Below are 20618 nucleotides of genomic sequence, written 5' to 3'. Positions count from 1 at the left end.
TTCTAGTTGTGTCATTAAGGTGTTTGTGTGCGATGCTTCCAATTTCTTTTTAAAGGCACTTAGTGCTATGAATTTTCCTCTTAGCACTGCTTTCAATGAATCCCAGAAATCTGGGTATGTTGTTCCTTCATTTACGTTGAATTTCAGAAACTCCTTGATTTCTTTCTTATTTCTTCCCTGACCCAGGTGTCATTTAGCAGAGAGTTGTTTAGTTTCCACATACGTGTAGGCTTTTTGTTATTTCTGTTGTTGTTGAATTGCAGCCTAAGCCCATGATGATCTGACAGGATACAAGGTATTATTTCAATCCTCTTGTATCTGTTGAGGCTTTCTTTGTGAACTACGATGTGATCAATTTTGGAGAAGGTTCCATGGGGTGCAGAGAAGAAGGTATATTCTTTCTTGTTTGGGTGAAAGGTTCTATAGATATCTGTTAGATCCATTTGACCCATGGCATTGGTTAATGATGTTATTTCTCGGCTTAGTTTCTGTTTCAATGACTTGTCCTTCAGTGAGAGTGGGGTGTTGAAGTCTCCCACTATTATTGTGTGGGGATCGATGTGTGGTTTAAGCCTTTTTAGCAGATCTTTTACAAATGTGGGTGCCCTTGTATTGGGAGCATAGATGTTCAGAATTGTGATGTCATCTTTGTTGACTTTACCTTTGATGAGTATGAAGTGTCCATCCTCATCCCTTTTGATTAATTTTGGTTGAAAGTCTATTTTGTTCGATATTAAATCGGCTACGCCTGCTTGCTTCTTGTGACCATTTGCTTGGAATATTTTTTCCAACCTTTTATCGTGAGGTAATGCCTATCATTATGGGTGAGATGTGTTTCTTGAATGCAGAAGAATGTTGGATGCTGTTTATGCACCCATTCAGTTAGTCTGTGTCTTTTTATTGGAGAATTGAGACCATTGATGTTGAGAGATATTAATGAGCAGTTACTATTAAGAGTCTTAATTTTGATGTTGGTTCCAGTCGAGCATTTGTGTAGTTGTGTTTTTGCCATGGTATAGTTATCTATTTCCTGAGTGGTTTTGGTTGTAGCTTGACCCTTTGGGATGGATTTTTCCTTGTAGTACCTTCTGTAAAGCTGGATTTTTGGATAGGTACTGTTTGAATTTGGTTTTGTCATGGAATATTTTGTTTTCTCCATCAATGGTTATTGATAGTTTTGCTGGGTAAAGTAGTCTGGCCTGGCATCTGTGGTCTCCTAGGGTTTGCAGGATCTCTGTCCAGGCCCTTTTGGCTTTGATGGTCTCTGCTGAGAAGTCGGGTGTAATTCTGATAGGTTTGCCATTAAATGTTATTTAGCCCTTTTCCCTTGCAGCTTTTAATATTTTTTCTTTGTTCTGTATGTTTTGTGTTTTGATTATTATGTGACGGGCAGTTTTTCTTTTCTGGTCAATTCTATTTGGTGTTCTGTATGCCTCTTGTATGTTTATAGGCATCTCTTTCTTTAGATTGGGGAAATTTTCTTCTATGATTTTGTTGAGAATAGTTTCTGGGCCTTGGAGTCTGATATCTTCTCTTTCTTCAATGCCTATTATCCTCAGATTTCTTCTTTTCATGGTGTCCTTAATTTCTTGGATGTTTTGTGTCAGGAGTTTTCCAGATTGGCATTTTCTTTTATGGTTGCTTCAAGATCTGTTATTGTATCTTCTAGACTTGAGATTCGTTCTTCCATCTCTTGGATTCTGTTAGAAAAGCTCAGCACTGTGTCATTCGCCTTCTTCTCTGAGGCCTCAAGTTCTCGTTTTTCTTCTGTCTGTGTATTTATCATTGAATCCATTTTCATCTTCATATCTTGAACAGATTTTTTTATTTCTTTCATCTGATTGTTTACATATTTCTGAAAATTTTCCAGTTCCACTCTATGTGCTTCTTTTATGTCTCGCACCTGCTTGGCTGCATCTTCCTCCATCTGATTTTGAATTTTATTAGTTTCCTCCGTTATCATCCTCATTACCAAGGTTTTGAGGTTATTTTCTTATGTTTCCATTGTATTTGAGTTCTCTGGGTTGTTTTCGTTGGGATGGCTGGGAACTGGAGACACCATGTTGTTTTGGGGGTTTTTGCGTATGCTTATACGCTGTCGTTTAGACATCTTGCCATCTCTGTTTTTGTTGGGTAACTTCCAGAGTTGAGTGGAGGGAGTCTGATGATAGATTCACTGGTTTTCTCACGATTTCCATAGGCTGGAAGCCCTGATACTTCACTGGTGTGGATGGCAGGAGGTTAGTCCTGTCGTTTTGGGCTCTCACAGCCAATGATCCTCATCTCCCCTTTGCTGTGGGTCCTGCAATTGTTCTGAGTCTCTGAATGATCTTTGGATCAGGCCAAGGTATCCACAACCTTTTGGGTCCCCTGCCAAGTCCAACCAGGGATACTGGGCCCGAACCACGTGTCGAGCTCAGCTAGTTTCTCAGGGCCTGAACTGTCTGCCACAGCAGGAGAACTGCGACTGCACTGAGCAAGCGCCTAGGGTGGAAGTGAGCACTCCACCCAGCCTGAGTCACATCAGGGAAACTGCGACTGCGCTGAGCAAGCACCTAGGGTGGAAGTGAGCGATCAGTCCAGCTTGTGTCACAGCAGGGAAACTGTGACTGCACTGAGCAAGCACCTAGGGTGGAAGTGAGCGCTCTGCCCAGCCTGTGTCACAGCAGGGGAGCTGTGCCTCTGGCCGAATTGCTTGCTGAAGTGAGCCAGCTGCTCCACGGCACAGCTCACTGAGCAAACCGAGGACTCTGGGGTTGAACTGTCTGCTGAGTCCAGTTTGGGTCTCAAGGCACCACGCGACCCAAATCCTGTCCAGAGTCCCCTCTCCCGCAGCAACTCTCACCATCCACCACACCAATCGCCTCCACTGGAAGGCTCTGAGTTGCAAACCTCAGCCACTGCCACTTGTTTCGCTTGTTCCACTTGTGCTGCTGGAGCTGCTGGTGCCACTGGTGCTGCTGGTGGTACTGCTGTCTCTGCCACTGTTGCTCTGCTCCGAGAAAGTCCTCGCTCCTCCTGTGTGCAGGGGCAAGCAGATCCTCCGCACCCTGGTCGCTCCGAACCATGGAGCACTTCTGCTGCCGTGGTGTGGGGACCTTGGTGTTCCTGGCTCAGAAATCTGTGCAATTCCCTGAATTGTTCACTGGAGCTTTCAAACACGGTCCACACTGCCCGCTGCCATCTTGGATCTCCTCCCACTTTCCACTTTTTAATTGAAGCTTCTTGCTTTTCAGATTTCTTTGTTTTTAAAGATTTTATTCTCTTTTGTGAATAAATGTGTTTTTATTTGCATTTACATGTGATATGTGCATGCTTGTACCCAGAGAAGTCAGAAATCAGATTCCCTTAAACTGGAGATATGGTTAGTTATAAGCTTCCAAATGAAGGCTGAGAACTGAAACCAGGTTCTCTGCAAGAGCAGCCTATGTTCTTAATTATGGAGGTATCTCTCTAGACCGTTTTATCACCTTGTCAGAGATTTCCATTGCATATTCTTTCTTTTTCTTTTGAATTTAGCTGTTCCTGGTTAATCTACTGATTTGATTGTTCTCTTCTGTGTAAAAATTACAGTAAGTTTGTATATGTCATAGGTCCACAGAGAGGTATCATAAAGAGATAGGAAACAGATCATAGAATTATATCAAATAATTGAATATAGATCTCTATGGTTGTGATACTGTGTAGTTCTGTTTCTAAAACTAAGGCATGGAATACAAATTCTTCATTGATGTCACTTCTGAAAGCCTGGTTAAGACAACCTTTTACAAGGTGTAATTTCATATAGGCCAATCTGTATTCCACTTCACACAGTGGGATTCAAAGTCATATTGTTGGTGTTTTTCAATATTGTTTGTACTTGTAAGCATACCAGTGAACATAGAAACCTGAAGAATCCTGTGTGTAGTGTTTCAGACAGCAGATAGCACCAACACCCACTGCTGGAATATTAAGACAACAGAGGAGCATAGTAACATAGCCTTTCCTTTCTTTGACACATGTGCTCTAGCTTTTGAGAGAAAACCAGGAACATTTTCTACTGTCAAATTTTCTCAGTTATATTTCTCTGCCTTTTAAATACTGGTGCTTTTCTATATTTAAATACTGTGTGCTGGAATGTGCCCAGTACCATCCATTCTACTGTATGAGTCTCAGTGAGAACAAACTGTGGGGAGGTATTTTTTTTGAGTGCTTAATAGAAGCAGGATCAGAGAACTTGAAAACTCTCACACAGTCTTGAGGACTTGGCAAGATAATCATGTTGGCTAAGGTTTATTATTAATGCCAGGTCAGGACATGGAGCTTGATGTAACTCTTTGACCTAAAATTTGAAAGATATCTAAGCATATAGATAATTAAAGTAATTCATAGCTTATGTTTCCATTCCAAGAATCCTCTGGTTCACATATGTATACTATATAAAAGCTCTGAGAGAAATAAACTCGTGGGTACAGTATTTATTTTTAGCCCTCCACAACATTTGTCTTTTTTCTTACCTCTTTTGCTATATTTTTTCTAGTATGTTTCTATTTCCTCAGTCTCAGGCTCCATATCCAGATACTGGTCAATATGGTCCAGTGTAGACTCTGGCAACAAACTCTGACAACTTATGGGGAATGCCTGTGTTCTCTGTTGAGGCTGAAAGGATATTAGTATTCTGTGTTGATGGAGGTGAAGAGGAAGAAAGATAGGGTACAGAGAGGACTGTTTAGCCTCTTCTACCAATACAATTGATTTTAAATGACCTTTTCTAGCCTGTGAGATCTTAGAAACAGTTTCAGAGAGTATTGTATGAGGAGGAGCAATTGAGTCACGCCAGACTCTCACTTCTGCTTCAGTGGGGTTTATATTCTGATTCCTAACACTGCGGCAGAAGGCATATGATAACGTTGACAACAGTAGGTTACAGTATCTTCAGGCTCCATACCATTGATGGTGAGAGACTAATCTGCCCAAGACCCACTGCCACTGGACCTTGAAGGGACCCCATCTTCCAAGTTGCTTGCACTATAGACCAGGAGCTTAGGAAGTTTCCCTAATTTCTGCTGATACCATGCTAAAAATCCCTTAAATGTTATCACTGGGATGGCAAGTGACAGTGTCTCTGTCACCCAGAGATACAGACAGGGAGCAAGGAGATTGTCATCTGGATGTCACATCTTTGACCTAGCAGTGGAGACATATTAAATTCCTAAATATCATGATAAGATAGGACCTCCCCCAAACGCCAATCAACACTAAGCACATTGTAACAGTGAAATTCCCATGTAAGTTCTTTTTTGCCTGGAAGCCAGAGCAACAGAAATGTAGGAAACTAGCAGGGACCCTCATGTCTATGCTGAGTCCTGACTGCAGTGACAACTGCACAGGGTGTGACTGTGTATGAAAGATTCCTGAAGACTGTGCAGTGAGTGCATGCAAATCATTTGGAAGAATTAGGGCTAGGCAAAGCTGCATGGCTTACTCATTTCAGCACAAACCTAAATCCCCTAGGTCAGACCATATTTTTTAAAAAAATATTTTAAAATTATATATGACATTTCTCATGCATCTAAGCTTTATTTTAAATCCTATATTTCAAATATATGTTGTGGATATATAGAAGATATCCTTCTATGAAGGATTCCACAGCAAAGAAGGGACTGCTTAATTTCTATTTCTGTCACCACCAGAGTTTTTTCTCTTTCCCTTCCCTTACCCACAAGACTCCCTAGGCTTTGCCCAACATTTGTCTGTAAGTCTCAGCATATGTTTCAATCTACTTCTGGGTGGAGTCTCAGAGGACAGCTATGATAGACTTATGTCTGCAAGAACAGCAGAGTATCATTATTAATGTCAGGGATTTGCCCTTTCCCACAAGGTAGGTCTCATGTTGGGTCAAACTTTGGGTGGACATTACTCAGTGTCTGCTTTATCTTTATCCCTTCACATCTCATAGGCAGGATAAATTTTGGCTCAACGTTTTTGTGGTTGGTTGTTGTTCTCCTTGCTCCACTAGGACTCGTGTCTAGTTACAAGATGTCCTCGTCAATCTCCATGACCCCTGTTACAAGGAGTCCCAGATAGAGTCACACCCATAGCCTCCCAGAAGCTTACCTCTCTTAGGTCTCAAGCCCCTGCCCAAGGTTTCTCTTCTTTCTTCAAGCCCTCTTCCTACAGCCCCAACTCTCTCCAAGTCTGATAGTCATTCTCATTTCTCTTTCCAATCTTCTGTCTTTTCTTCAACAACTTCTGCTACTGATTCTACTTCCACTTCTGAGTGAGATTTAAGCATCGTCCCTTGGGTATTCCTTGATACTTAGCCTCTTGGTTCTGTGAATTATAGTATGGTTGTCCTCTACTATATGGCTAATATCTTCTTAGAAGTTAGTTCATACCTTGTGTGTCTTTCTGTGTCTGAGCTACCTCACCCAGGATTATCTTTTCTAGTTCCATCCATTTGCCTGAAAATTTGCTAATTTCCTTGTTTTTATTAGCTGAGTAGTAGTATATTATTTAAATGTTCCAAAGTATCTTTATGTATTGATTGGTTGAGGTACACAGGTTGATTCCAGATTCTAGCTGTTACAAGTAAAGCTGCTATGAACATAGTTGAGCAAATGTGCTTGTTGTATATTAGAGCATCTTTTCGGTATATTCCCATGACTTGTATAGCCTGTTCTTGAGGTAAATCTATTTCCAGTTCTCTCAGGAAGCCCTGGATCAATGTCCAAAGTGTTTGTACAAGTTTGCACTCCCACCAGCAATGGAGGAGTACTCCCATTCACCATACATGTGCTTTCACTTGAGTTTTTGACCTTAGCCATTCTGCTAAGTGTAGGATGGAATCTAAGATTAGTTTTCATTTTCATTTCTCTGATGTTGACTAAGGATGTTCATTATTTTTTTAAGTCCTTCTTGGTCAATGGAGATTCTTCAGTTGAGAATTATTTGGTTATCACTGTTACCCATTTTAAATTGGACCCATTTTAAATTGGAATATATTGTTTGTTGGTGTTTATTTTCTTGAGTTCTTTATATATTTTGGATAGTAGCTGATTGTCAGATGTAGGATGGATGTAGATATTCATTCATTTCATGTGTATTTTCCAATTGTGTGGACAATAGGTTTTTTAAATAAGATGTAATGATGGTTTGGGTACTGTTTACATTTTAAGAAATATGTTATTTTTATCTTTGTTGATGAGAATTTGGCAGGGTATAGTAGTCTAGTTGGCATCTCTGGTCTCTTAGGGCCTGCAAGACATCTAGCTAGGCCCTTCTAACTTTTAGTGTCTCTGCTGAGAAGTCAGGTACAATTCTGATTGGTCTGCCTTTGTAATGTCACCTGGCCTTTTCCTCCCTTGCAGCTTCTTTGTTTGTAGATTTGGTGTTTTGGTCATTTTGCGGTAGAAGGATTCTGTTCTGATACAATCTATGTGATGTTCTGTAAGATTCTTGTATATTTAATGGCATTTCTTTTTTTAGGTTATGGAAATTTTCTTTGTGGAGGGACTCTGAACTTCACTAATTCTATTGTACTCTTTAACTCTATTGTATTGTCTACAGGAACTCTTTTGTTCTCTCTCTCTCTCTCTCTCTCTCTCTCTCTCTCTCTCTCTCTCTCTCTCTCTCTCTCTCTCTCTCTCACTATTCTTAAGCAGATTCCCTTTCCTGTCTGCTATCAAGAGAGTTGAGCATAGCCCATCTTTCACTCATTTTGTCAAATCTTTCTCTGATTTCTCACTGTGTCATCCCTTCAATTAGCAGTCATTCTTTGAGATTAAAGCTGTGGTATCATTTTATTTTTATGTTGGTTGTATTAGTGTGCTTGTGTGCTTGTCTAATTTTTGTTTTGGTTAAGTGAAGTTATCTATTTTCCATGTTTTCTTGGGTATAGTTTGTCTACTTGGGCTGGAGCTTGCCTTCTAGTATCTTCTGTAGGGCTGGATCTGTGGATAGGAACTGTTTGAATTTGTTTTTGTTATGGAATATCTTGTTTTCCTCATCTATTGTTATTGAAAGATTTGCTAGATATAGTAGTCTGGACTGGCACTTATGGTCTTTTAGGGTTTGCAAAACAACTGCCCAGACCCTGTTTACTTTTATGGTCTCTTCTGAGAAGTCAAGTGCGATTCTGATTGATTTGTCATTGTATGCTATTTTGCCCTTTTCCTTGCTGCTTTCAATGTTTTTTCTCTGTTCTGTACATTTTGTGTTTTGATTATTATGTGGCTGGAGGATTTTCTTTTCTAGTCTACTCTATTTAGTATTCTGTAGGCTTCTAGAATGTTTATTGGTATCTATTGCTTTAAATTGAGGGAAATTTCTTCTATGATTTTTTTGTTTGTAGATTTGGTGTTTATTTTCTGGGCCCTGGGGCCATTAATATTCATTTCTTCAATTCTTATTATTCTTTGGTTTCATTTTTTCATAGTGTCCTTGATTTCCTGGAAGTTTTGTTCAGGAACTTTTTAGATTTGACATTTCCTTTGATGGTTGCATCAAATTCTTCCATCGCATCTCGTACACCTGAGAGTCATTCCTCCATACCGCATATTCTCTTGATGATGATTACCTCTGTAATCCTTGTTTTAATCTCTGAGTCTTCTCTTTCCAAAATTTTCTTAGTCCTTTTTTATTGTTTCCACTTTGATCTTCAGATATTTAAGCAATTTGTTGATTTTCTTCACCTGATTGTTGTACTTTACTTAATTTCTTCCAGTGATTTATTCATGTCCTCTCTATATGGCCTTTCTAAGGCCACAATCTGTTTGACTGTTTCTTCTTGTATTTCTTTTCAGAATTTATTTTTATTCCTTTATAATCTTCATAAGAATTATTTGAGGTCATTTCCTTTTGTTTCAGATTTGCGTCCTAGGCTGATTGCTTTGGATAACTGGGTTCTGGTGATGCCATATTGCTTTAACTTTTATATGTCTTTGAGCTGACCTTTAGCCATCTGGCTGTCTCTGGCATTGTGTGGTAGTTTCTGGTGCCCTTCACTGACCATTGAGATAAGCTCTTAGGTGAGTTCACATAGGCTGAGATCTGGTGACTTCAGGGACCAGGAGAACACTTTCATGGACTAGCTGGGTGACCTGAGATCAGATCTACCTGTGTTCCACACCTTTGTGTTTCCTCTTCCCATGGAGTCTCAGCCAGTGGTGTTTTGTGGCCTGCCATTCAGTCTGAGACACAGAACATAGTGTGCTGTGTGCCAGAGTATGTGGCTAGGTAATGGAGACTGTGACCCCATGCTTCCTTGAACCTGGGAACTTCTGAACTAGCCAGGTGATCTACAGTTTGATCCACTGTATCTACACTGTGTTGTTATGGTTAAATTACTAGTGTTGCCTATTAATTGCCCCATGTCGAGTGCCACTTGGTGTTAATTTATAAGTATGGCCTAACAATGTTTATTATTTGTCCTATAATTATTATTTTGACTGAAAACCTGCTAGCAATCAATCAAGACACAGACACTGGTTACACTTTAAAATAGCCTTAGTTCACCTGGTGCAGGGCAGACATAATTACCCTAAACAACTTCCCATAGTGGGGCAGGTATCCCATGGCACCTGTTTCTAATAATTTCTATCAAGCTATCTCCCATCCATAATCCCATATACTTGGTAATGTTCTTCATCTGGGCCAAATCTCTATCTAGGCCGGCCATGTGCTCCTCCATCATCTAACCCATGATGATGCAAGCTTTTTTCCTCTCTTTTTCTCAGTTCTCTCTTCTTTCCATGATTCTCCCTGTTCCTCCAAACCCAACCACCTTAGCTGCACCTATCCAATTTGCCCTGCCCAGGAGCAATGGCCTTTTACTATTTAGCATGAAAATACACCACACTAGCCCCCAACAATTTCCCTTTTCTGTCTAAATAAATAGGCCATATTTTATATATAGTAATAAAATTATGAAAAATTATAAGAACCCATACTTAAGACTTGCATAATGTCTAATCCAAAGTATTTGGCAACCTTAAAGAAGATACTATCTGTTTTATCTTGGTGAGTCTAAAGTTTTGAACTAAATCAATATCTATCAAATCTTGACTCCAACAACCTAAATGTATCTATCTAGATCTAAAAGTGCTTTCTTAACTGCTAAACAGCTAAGTTTAAAATGTAAAACTATCTGCTCTTCAACTCCATCAGAGTCTTATGAATGAAAAAAATTAATTACCTGAGTAGGCAGGAAGTGTTCTTAAAATGAAAAAAAAAAAAGACAAATTTCTGCCTGAAAAGTCACCCAAAACTCTATAACGTTAGAGCATCATCTTCAGCCTTCTGGCCCAATATATCTGGCAGACCAGACATATTTGTGAATCAGGAATTATTGAGGACTAGCTTACCCTGTCTTTTCAGAGTCTGGCTTTTGACTCTGCCTACCTCCAAGCTTGCACATTTTTAGGCAGAACTCCGTGGGGGAAATTAGGAAACTTTTGCCAGTGGCTCTTTTGCCACACTTGAAGCCATCTCCACAAGGAGTTTCTTAGATACTCATTATATTCTTTATGTAGGCTGGATGTTGTCAGGAGTTAGCCTGTCTTATTGTCAAAGAATCCTTAAAATAATAAAAACATTTTTAAATGCCATATTCTGTATGTCTCTGATGTTTTTGAAGACCATATCTATTTTATCTTATCCGTCTATAGAATCATAGCTATCTGTGAAACCTAGGATGTATGTTTCTGCAGTTGATGTGACCATGAGTTGATCAAGTAACAATTGACTTGCATTAATTATTCTAAACAACCTGCAATAGCATTGTTAGAGTATTGAAAGTAAACCACATATTAATTGAGTTGTATGTGTATAATACCTCATATTAGAGTAGAAATATAATGTGTGAAGAATAATATTAAATTTGAATTCTATTTCAATGTATCAAAATTAAATTTAATTTTCATCAGTATAGAAAAATTATATTAATGATTAAAATGAACCTTATTTGTGAGAAACAATTAAGGCCTTAAGTTAAGGAGTAGATATAATAATCTACTTTTTGGTTTTCATTCCTGTATATTTCTATATTCCACTTTTTTTTAACCCTTTCTCTATAGCTAAGAAAAAAAGATGAAGGAAAAGAAAGAAATCCCTGAGTCTAACTACATTTTCTCTCTGAATAAGACCAAAAATAACTTTAACCAACTCCCAATGACAATAAACATCTATAGCCCAAGAAAACAACCAAAAACCTACCCACCCCTCTTAAGGTTTCTTCAAACTGATTTGGGGAAAATAATACCTATATAGGGGATCAAATAAAGCTGGAAAATGGTTAAACAACCTAGGAATAATATTTGTGGTTCAGTCTGTAAATATTGAAAAGTTCTAGGCTTAATATTAAGTCTTATGTGAGACAGTCTGAAATGTTGGACCAATTTGGATCAGGAACCTTCTTTTAAGCTGTCTCTTTCTGATGAGGAACAACAACCAAAGCCCTTGGTGATGCGATATGAATGATGCAGGATGTAAGCCTCTCAGCCTGATGAAGCATTGAATCCTGTCCAGTCTGATCTAGCATCACGGTCTAGTTCTTTTATTCTAAAAACGTATAATTTCTCACAAGCATTATACAGTCCTAAAGCTATGAATGTACAAGGTGTGCAGGATACACAGAACTATTAAGGATGGTTTCCTGCTCTTTACATGAGCAGAAGAAAGACATCTGTAAATCTTCATTCATGCCGTATGAAGAATGGCATCCACTAATAAATCATAAGGGTTCTGTAACCACCAAGGAGCTTTGGCTATGCATAGACATTTATGTCTCAGCCAGTCTCAGAGCTATTCCCATCTAATGAGATTAACAACATAAATTAATTGCATGTTCTGCAGTTTGAATTCATGTAAATATAGACTGACGTAATTTAGCAGTGCCCCTTTTACACATCTCTGCTTCATTCTGACCTCTTTCAAAGAGGAAAAATAATATCACCATTAAAAATGAACATAAAAGTATTATCATATTGAAATCAAAACAAGATTGTATACTTCTAAATGACCATCTCAGGGTCTCTGCCTTTCTTCCTGAACTATTTTAGAGAGGTTATGAAGAAGTGTGACTAAGACTAAGCCCATTGCAAATAAATTCATAAACACCAAAACAAAGCCAAAAAGATACCCCAGAGCTTTCTGCCATGGCACATTGGAGAGGGACCGTAGCAATTTTTATCCTATTATTTTTAGGCAGTTAACTCCATTCCCTAGGCCAGGTTAGAAGACTTCCAGTCTCATAGGTCCATCTCCCACGTGTCTGCAGCCATCTCAGCCCTGTGAGATGTGTGCCCTGCAGGCAGCTAGGAGCTGTACCTAAACAAATCTCTGGCCCATGGACGCTCTCTAGGAGCTATTTCCCCTGTCAAACTAGGACAAAATATGATTTTTAAGAGTGTGGATACCTGAATTTAATCAGGTGCCAATTTGTTGTAGTTAAATTACCATTATTAGTAAGGCACCAATTGTGGTAAATTTACCAGTATTGCCTGATAATTGCCCCTAGTTGAGTGCCACTTGTTCTGGTTAATTATCAGTATGGCCTAACAGTGTTTATTATTTGGCATATAATTGTTATTATGGCAGTATAGTATATCCTGCTAGCAATCAATCAAGACAGACACATGTTATATTTTAAAATAGCCTTAGTTAACCTCGGACAGGGCAGACATTAATACCCTAAAGTATTTCCCATAGTGGGGCAGGTATCACATACCTGCTCCAATTCCATGCCAGCTGTTTCTAATAATGTCTATCAAGCTACTTCTCATCCATAATCCTGTATAATTACTAATCTTCTTCATCCAGGCCATGTTTCCTACCACAACAGCCATGTGCTTCTCCATTTTTAAACCAATGATGGTGCAACATTTTTCTATTCTCTCCTCTTCAGGTCTCTCTTCTTCCCAAGATTCTCCCTGTCTCTCAAAGCCTGGGAACCTTAGCCATGTCAATTGCATTTTCCCTGCCCAGATGTGATGGCTTTTTATTAACTAGCATCAAAATACATCAGACCAACTCCCAACACCATGTCATCCTTTTTCACTTGGGAAACAGTAGCCCTGGTGTTTGAGAACCCACAGTTTGGTCCTTAGGTTGATGTGTGGTCACTGCTGTCCTGAAGATCAGCCCTGTTCATAACAGCATTACTCATAATAGCCAGAATATGAAAACAGCCTAGCTGTCCATCAATTGGAGACCAGATAAAGAAAATGTGGTAAATTTACACAATGAACTACTGCTCAGCTATTAAAAACAAGGAAATCTTGAAATCTACATGCAAATTGATGGAACTATAAAATATTATCATGATAATTATTGTCTGTGAATATTTTTGAGACAGGGTTTCTCTGGGTAACAGAGCCCTGACTCTCCTGAAACACCATTTGTAGACCAGGCGGATGTGGAGCTCACAGGTTCTACCAGACTCTGTCTCCTGAGTGGTGTGGATAATGTCTTGTGGCACCACTCCTGACATGAACCACTTTTACAATACAATACTTTTGTATGTATGAGTGTTTTGCTTGCATATTTCTAAGAACACTGTGTCCATATTTAATTTCTGAGGTGCATAATAATGTCCTGGACCACCATGAACCCTGGTAAAAGAAAGCTCTTTGTCCATGTGTGTGCTGAGGCTTGTAAAAAAAAGCAATGCTCTTAGGCATTCTGGTCTTTCTCTAGTTCCATGAGCCACTTTTAAATGTATATAATCTCCATTTTCCACCTAACACAAATAAATAATGATGCAACTAATGTACCCAAAAGGTTTTCTGAAGTTGATAAACCGAGTTTAGCATTTATATATGAAGCCAAAGTATAACATAACTAAGAAAATCTGAAATATGGAAGGGGTATTGTATCTCCTGATGTGATTGTGCTCTTTTATATGAAATTGCAGTAATTACCTCTGTCTGATCCATAAGTCCACAGGTAGGCAAGTTTATGAATGGGACATCACAGATATAGAAAATAAGTTATAAAGATATAGAACTCCAACAGAATCGAGTATATAACACTGTAGTTGTGTTGGTACTTTGTTTTGATTCTAAAACTATGATCCATAATATCAATTAGTCATTAATATCACTTCTGGAAGCATGTTTAAGACAACCATTGATATACAGACATATATGATTTCACATAGAGAAATCATTAGACAGTGGGATTCAATGTCATGTTGTTGATGTTGTTCAATATTGTTTGATTCTTGTAAGGAAGCCAGTGACCAGAAGAAGAGGAAGAAAAAGAAGGAGAAGGAGAAGGAGAAGAAGAAGAAGAAGAAGAAGAAGAAGAAGAAGAAGAAGAAGAAGAAGAAGAAGGAGGAGGAGGAGGAGGAGGAGCAGGAGGAGGAGGAGGAGGAGGAAGAGGAGGAGGAGGAAGAGGAGGAGGAGAGGAGGAGGATAAAAAGAAGAAGAAGAAGAGGAAGAAGAAGAAGAAGAAGAAGAAGAAGAAGAAGAAGAAGAAGAAGAAGAAGAAGATGATTAAGTGAAGAGCTGCAGACAGCTAAGAGCATCAACACCCATGGCTGGAATTTTAATACACAGTAAAGATCATGATTAGGCAGCCTTCTCTTTCTCTTTCTTATGTTCTCTAGCTTTTGTAAGAAAATCAGGAAACCTTTCCTATCAGCTTCTCTCAGTAATTTTTCTCTGCATTTTAAGTACTATTGCTTGAAACTAACTTTCTATACTTAAATTATGTTTGCTGGAATGTGCACAGTAGAATCTATTCCTCTGTATGGGTCCCAGAGGAGACAGAGGTCAGACTTCTCACAGGTTCACAGGAATGACATCGTTTTCTGTCAAGTCAAAAAAGCCATTAGTATTGCTGGGAATAAAGAAGAAAGGTACTTATAAAACAGAATGGACTGTTAGCCTCCTTCTGCAGAAGCAAATGACTCTCCATGAGGTTTGCTGGAAATCCTGTGGCATATGGGAAACAGTTTCAATGAGTGACTCATGAGGAGGAGCAGCTGGCTTAGCCAAGCCTCTCACTTCTGCTTCCACGATGGTTTATGTCATGAGTTATATCACTGTGGGTGGTGCACTATAAGCATTCTGACAGTAATAGGTTGCAATATCATCAGGCTCCAGGCTGCTGATGGTGAGAGAATAATCTGTCCCAGACCCACTGCCACTGAACCTCGATGGGACCCCATCTGCCAAGGTCTTTGCATCATAGATCAGGAGCTTAGGAGCTTTCCCTGCTTTCTGCTGATACCATGCTAAATAACTTTTAATGTTCTGACTCGCCTGGCATTTCATGATGACTTTTTCTCCCAGAGATGCAGACAGGGAGGATAGAGACTGGGTCATCTGGATGTCACATCTGGCACCTAGGAGTGGAGACAAAATAAAAACAAAAAAGCATGATCAGGGAGGATTTTCCCCAAATTCCAATCAACACCAAGCACAGTATAACAGGTAAAATCTCCACTTTAGTTCTTTTTACCTGGAAGCCAGAATAACAGGAGCCCAAAGAACTGAGCAGGAGCCCTCATGTTTATGCTGAGCCCAGAGTGTAATGACAACTGCACAGAGTGTGACTGGTATATTAATAAGTCCTCAAGGCTTTGAAGTGAGTGCATGCAAATTACTGGGAACCAGTAAGGTTAGGCACAGCTGCAAGGCTTGCTTATCTCAGCACCAAGCACAAGGCCAGAGTACCCAGATGCTGGATGTCAGAACATATGTATATCTATACAGAATGCATTTTTTTGTAGAGTTTTAAAATTATTTGTGATATTTCTAATGTAGTTGAATTCTAGTTCAGATAGTATATTTCAAAGATATATTGGGAGTATATAGAATATATCTACTGTGAAGGATTACACAACAGAGAAGGGACTATTAAATCTTTATTCACTCAAATAATTTTTTCAAACAATCAAAAATTTTAATTTTTATTGAATTTAAATTGAATTTACGGCAAATCTCCAAAATGTTAACTTTCTTGAGCAGCTATACTGGAGTGTTAATTTTCTCTGCATCTTTCTTCTCTTTTGTGACTCCAATTTAGAGAAACCCTGTCCCATTTGCTGTTTTAATTTATAGCCAGGTGTTCAGGTTAGTGTGGAAGCTGCATCCTTAGTATGAGGGCAGCCAGAGAACAAGCTGCTGTTATATCCTAATTGGTCCGATTCCCTTGTAGCTTTAGTATTCTTTCTTTGTTCTGTACATTTAGGGTCTTGATTATTATATAGCAGGAGAATTTCCTTTTCTGGTACAATATATTATGTGTTCTGTAATTTTCTTGTATGTTTGTAGGAATCTCTTTAGATTACAGAAATTTCCATCTACGATATTATTTAAAATATTTTCTGGATCTTTGAGCTGGGAATAAACTCCTTTTCTTCTTTTTATTTGAAAAGGTGATATTTTTATAATATGTTTATACATATTTGGCATTGGATGACTAACATTTACTCCCACTTCAGAATAAATGTATGGTTTTGTAGTACTAGAACAGCAAATTTATATGAGAATTGAAAGTTAAACATTTCCACACAATTTTTACAATCTGACATTTCACTGTGTAGGTCAAAAGACAGTTTTTAAGCTACAAGTTATTCAGCATATAGAAGAAACTACAACTTTAAAATTTTTATTATTATTTACTTCTTTTTAAATGTATACATTTATATTATTACAGATATATAAAACAAACTATGTATACCAAGAAGAACCACAAAACAATCAGGAATTATATTCATGTTATTTTCATAGTATTTTGGCTGTTTGTATTTGGTAACCTTGTAGAAAATATTTTCCTATCTCAGTGAGTCTAATAATCTGAATGTAACTCAATATCCATCATATCTTATCATTATCAATTTAAAACATCTATCTAGACCAAATTTTTTCTCTATTTTAATTTTTATATACATGTTTATATTACTACACATATATACAATAGATTATGTAATAGATTACACAATCAGGAATTATGTAAGTGTTGCATTCTTAGTGTTTTAGCTATTTGTATTTTACAACCTTGAAGAAAACATCTTCCCTATCTTGGTGCATCTAAATTTCTGAATGTAAATCCATTTCAATGACATATTGTCATTATCAATTTAAAATACCTATATACACCTAAAATATATTAAACCCTAAACAATTAAGCTTCACTGTAAAACTAAACTATCTGGTCATCAACTCCATCAGAATAAACTTGATTAGCTAAGTATGCTGGGAGTTCAGGTTAGTTGCTTTCTAAACTGAGAGGTTGACAGATAAAGGTTTCTACCTGAATAGTCACCCAAAACTCTCTATAATGTTAAAGCATATTCTTCAGCCTTCTGGCCCAATATATCTGACAGGTATATCCGTGAGGCAGGAACTATTGAAGACTAGTTTACCCTGCCTAGGCAGAGTTCGGCAGTTGACTCTGCCTGCATCCATGTTTGCCCTTTTTTAAGCAGAATTCTGTCAATGGTAGAAATGAGGATGCTTTTCTCAGTGGCTTGTTTGCCACATCCTCTTTGAATTAGGCTGTGTATTGCCAGGAAGTAAGTTGTCTCATTGTCAGTGAATCTTTTTTTGTTGTTGTTGTTTTCTTTTTTAAAATTTATTTATTTTATTTTTAAAAATTTTTATTAATTTATTCTTGCTACATCTCAATGGTTATCCCATCCCTTGTATCCTCCCATTCTTCCCTCTCTCCCATTTTCCCCTTATTCCCCTCCCCTATGACTGTTCCTGAGAGGGATTTCCTCCCCCTGTATATGCTCATAGGGTATCAAGTCTCTTCTTGGTAACCTGCTGTCCTTCCTCTGAGTGCCACCAGGTTTCCCCCTCCAGGGGACATGGTCAAATATGAGACACCAGAGTTAGAGTGAAAGTCACCCCACTCTCCACTAAATTGTGGAGAATGTTCTGCCCATTGGCTAGATCTGGGTAGAGGTTTAAAGTTTACCTCCTGTATTGTCCTTGGCTGGTGCCTTAGTTTGAGTGGGACCCCTGGGCCCAAATCTGCCTATCATAATGTTCTACTTGTAGATTTCTAGGACCCTCTGGATCCTTCATTGTTGGTGCGAATACAAACTAGTATAGCCACTTTGGAGATCTATCTGGTGCTATCTCAGAAAACTGGGAATAGGGTTTCCTCAAGACCTAGCTATTCCACTCCTTGGAATTTACCCAGAAGATGCTCCACCACACAACAAGAACATTTCCTCAACCATGTTCATAGCAGTCTTATTCATAACAGCTAGGACATAGAAACAGCCCAATTTATTTTTTAAATATATTTTATTAATTTATTCATATTACATCTCAATGGTTATCCCCTCCCTTGTATCCTCCCATTCCCCCTCCCTCCCATTTTCCCCTTACTTCCCTCCCTATGACTGTGACTGAGGGGGACTTCCTCCCCCTGTATATGCATATAGGGTATCAAGAAGATCCTAGAAACCTACAAGAAGAACATTATGATAGGCAGATTTGGGCCCAGGGGCCCTGCTCAAATTATGGCACAAGCCAAGGATAATACATGCAGTAAACTTCAAACCCCTACCCAGATCTAGCCAATGGACAGGACATTCTCCACAGTTGAGTGGAGAGTGGGGTCTGACTTTCATACGTACTCTGGTGCCTCATATTTGACCATATCACCTGAATGGGGAGACCTGGGGGCACTCAGAGGAAAGATAGCAGGCTACAAAGAAGAGACTTGTCAGTGAATCTTTAAAATAATAAAGACATTTTAAATGTCATAATCTGCTTGTATCTGAATTTCTGAAAAGCTTATTTAACTATCCTACCTTATCTTTCTATAGAATCGTGTTTATATGCTGCACCTCACATGTATGTTTTTTGTGATCAAATTGTCTAGCAATTGACATGGCCCTGATTTGATCAACTAACAAATAAGTCGTATAATTTGTTTATCCTAAACAACTAAAAATAGCACTTTCAAAGCATTAGAAGTACACCTTATTATTATAACTGAGTTATATAGGTACAACTTTAATATTTAAACATGAGTCACTGGTTTTTAGTTTTTAAACATTTAAAAATACTGTGATTAAAAAACAATGAAAAAGCTTCTTAACAATGCCATACACAGTATAATATATATTTGTCCCCATTAGAGAGCATTTGTTTAATATACAATCTGAAATATCAACACACTGAAATCCATATGTAATTAAGCAGGTTATTTAGGAAGGTATTTTCAAAAAGCCATTTATCAGAAAATAAAATCCTTTGAGGCATATTCTAGATCAACCAACTTTTTCTGAAATCCTAGTCACCAGTTCCCACAGGCCAAGATGATGGGAAATGAGAGGCCCTCCATCTGGAGTGGTTTGTAGTATTCTCTGTACACTGTATTTAACCTTCAAACACAGAAACTGGGCACATAAGAAACATTCAATTACAGTTTATTATTGAGGTGACCAACCAATATCTAATGCTCCTGAAGGCTACCATAATCCTTGAATGATGACAAAACAAACTGTAATGCCATGGTTCATCCAACAGTGATACTGCCTCACAGTACATAAGAGGAAGCAAACACTGGGACCAATATCCAGCAGGAACTGCTCATTCTGTCTTGTGCCAACTCTGTCCTGGCCCTAGTATGCAGTGATGGTCGTCCTGGCTTCTCCACACACTTGCCAGAATTCACCCTACAGTCATCATCAAGGGATTCCACACACTAATAAACATGTCCCTGTTCCTTTGGAGTGGTCTGGCTTGTTGTCCTGTCTTTCCTAAAAGGAGGCAGTGCTTCCTGGGTTCCCTTTCGTTCCCCAAGCTTGGGTCACCTCTCTTCTGCTTTTACAGTATCTCAAGTCAATGCTTAGATACCCAGAATCCTTCTTTTCCTCCAAGTAATTAAAGATACTTTTCAAGATCTGTTGTGAGTCATGTAGCCATATCACCAACTCTCACTGAAGTTAGTACAAAATCTGAATAGTTTGGAGTGGTATGAAGCGAGACACAGAAAATTAAGCTGTTCTCAAAACATACTGTATATTTCTCACATATACTCAATCTGATATGACAGCTTTCTTCTTTCCATATATCGAAGGAGCACAGCCATTTATACATTGAATGGAAAGCCTCCTATAGTAGTTTTATGAATGTCTGTTCTTTTCTATTAATAACAAAGTACGTGCATCTTTTTCTTTTTTCTTTTTCAGAGCTCTATATTTGAAATCCAAGCTTGTTTGGACTGAAAGTAGATTCATGTGTGATGTGCTGTCTGATTTTAACCATAACAGTCAATCAATGTATATGAATCTATTTTTGAGAAGCTCAGTTTGAACCTTAACACTGTCTTTGTTAATATTCAAGTGGTATTTCTTAGGCACCATAGATCTCACATCAAACTGGGTTAGAGTAATCTTAAAATCTTCTGAGACCAATTTAACCATTACAGAATGAATATCCCTTTAGAAAGTTTCGAAAAAGCAAATGATTACAGTGTATTATCGGTTTTCTAGGGGATTCTGTAGTATTTACATGTTGCTCGTACCTCTGCATATTATGGTCAAATTTCTAAAGCCCCTGTGTCTGTCAGCCTGTGGGAAGGCTGCATGTGAAGATGACCCGGTTCCCAGATGGTGCCATAGCATCATAAGCATCACCTCTCTCCTGTTTATTATGTTAATGCAA

General features: G+C 38.4%; 1 long non-coding RNA gene across 1 annotated transcript; it reads right to left on the bottom strand.

Annotated features, from left to right (window-relative positions):
- Positions 1-15170: 15170 nt before the first annotated feature.
- On the bottom strand, positions 15171-15548 carry LOC311594276. The gene is made up of 2 exons (XR_014778021.1): positions 15445-15548; positions 15171-15328 (listed from the first exon to the last, which is right to left on the bottom strand). It is a non-coding gene; the product is annotated as an uncharacterized lncRNA (long non-coding RNA).
- Between the last annotated feature and the right edge of the window lie 5070 nt (positions 15549-20618).

Source organism: Acomys minous (genome assembly GCF_964271855.1).
Source record: "Acomys minous genome assembly, chromosome: 3".
Classification (NCBI taxonomy): domain Eukaryota; kingdom Metazoa; phylum Chordata; class Mammalia; order Rodentia; family Muridae; genus Acomys; species Acomys minous.
This window is presented reverse-complemented; position numbering and strand designations above follow the sequence as displayed.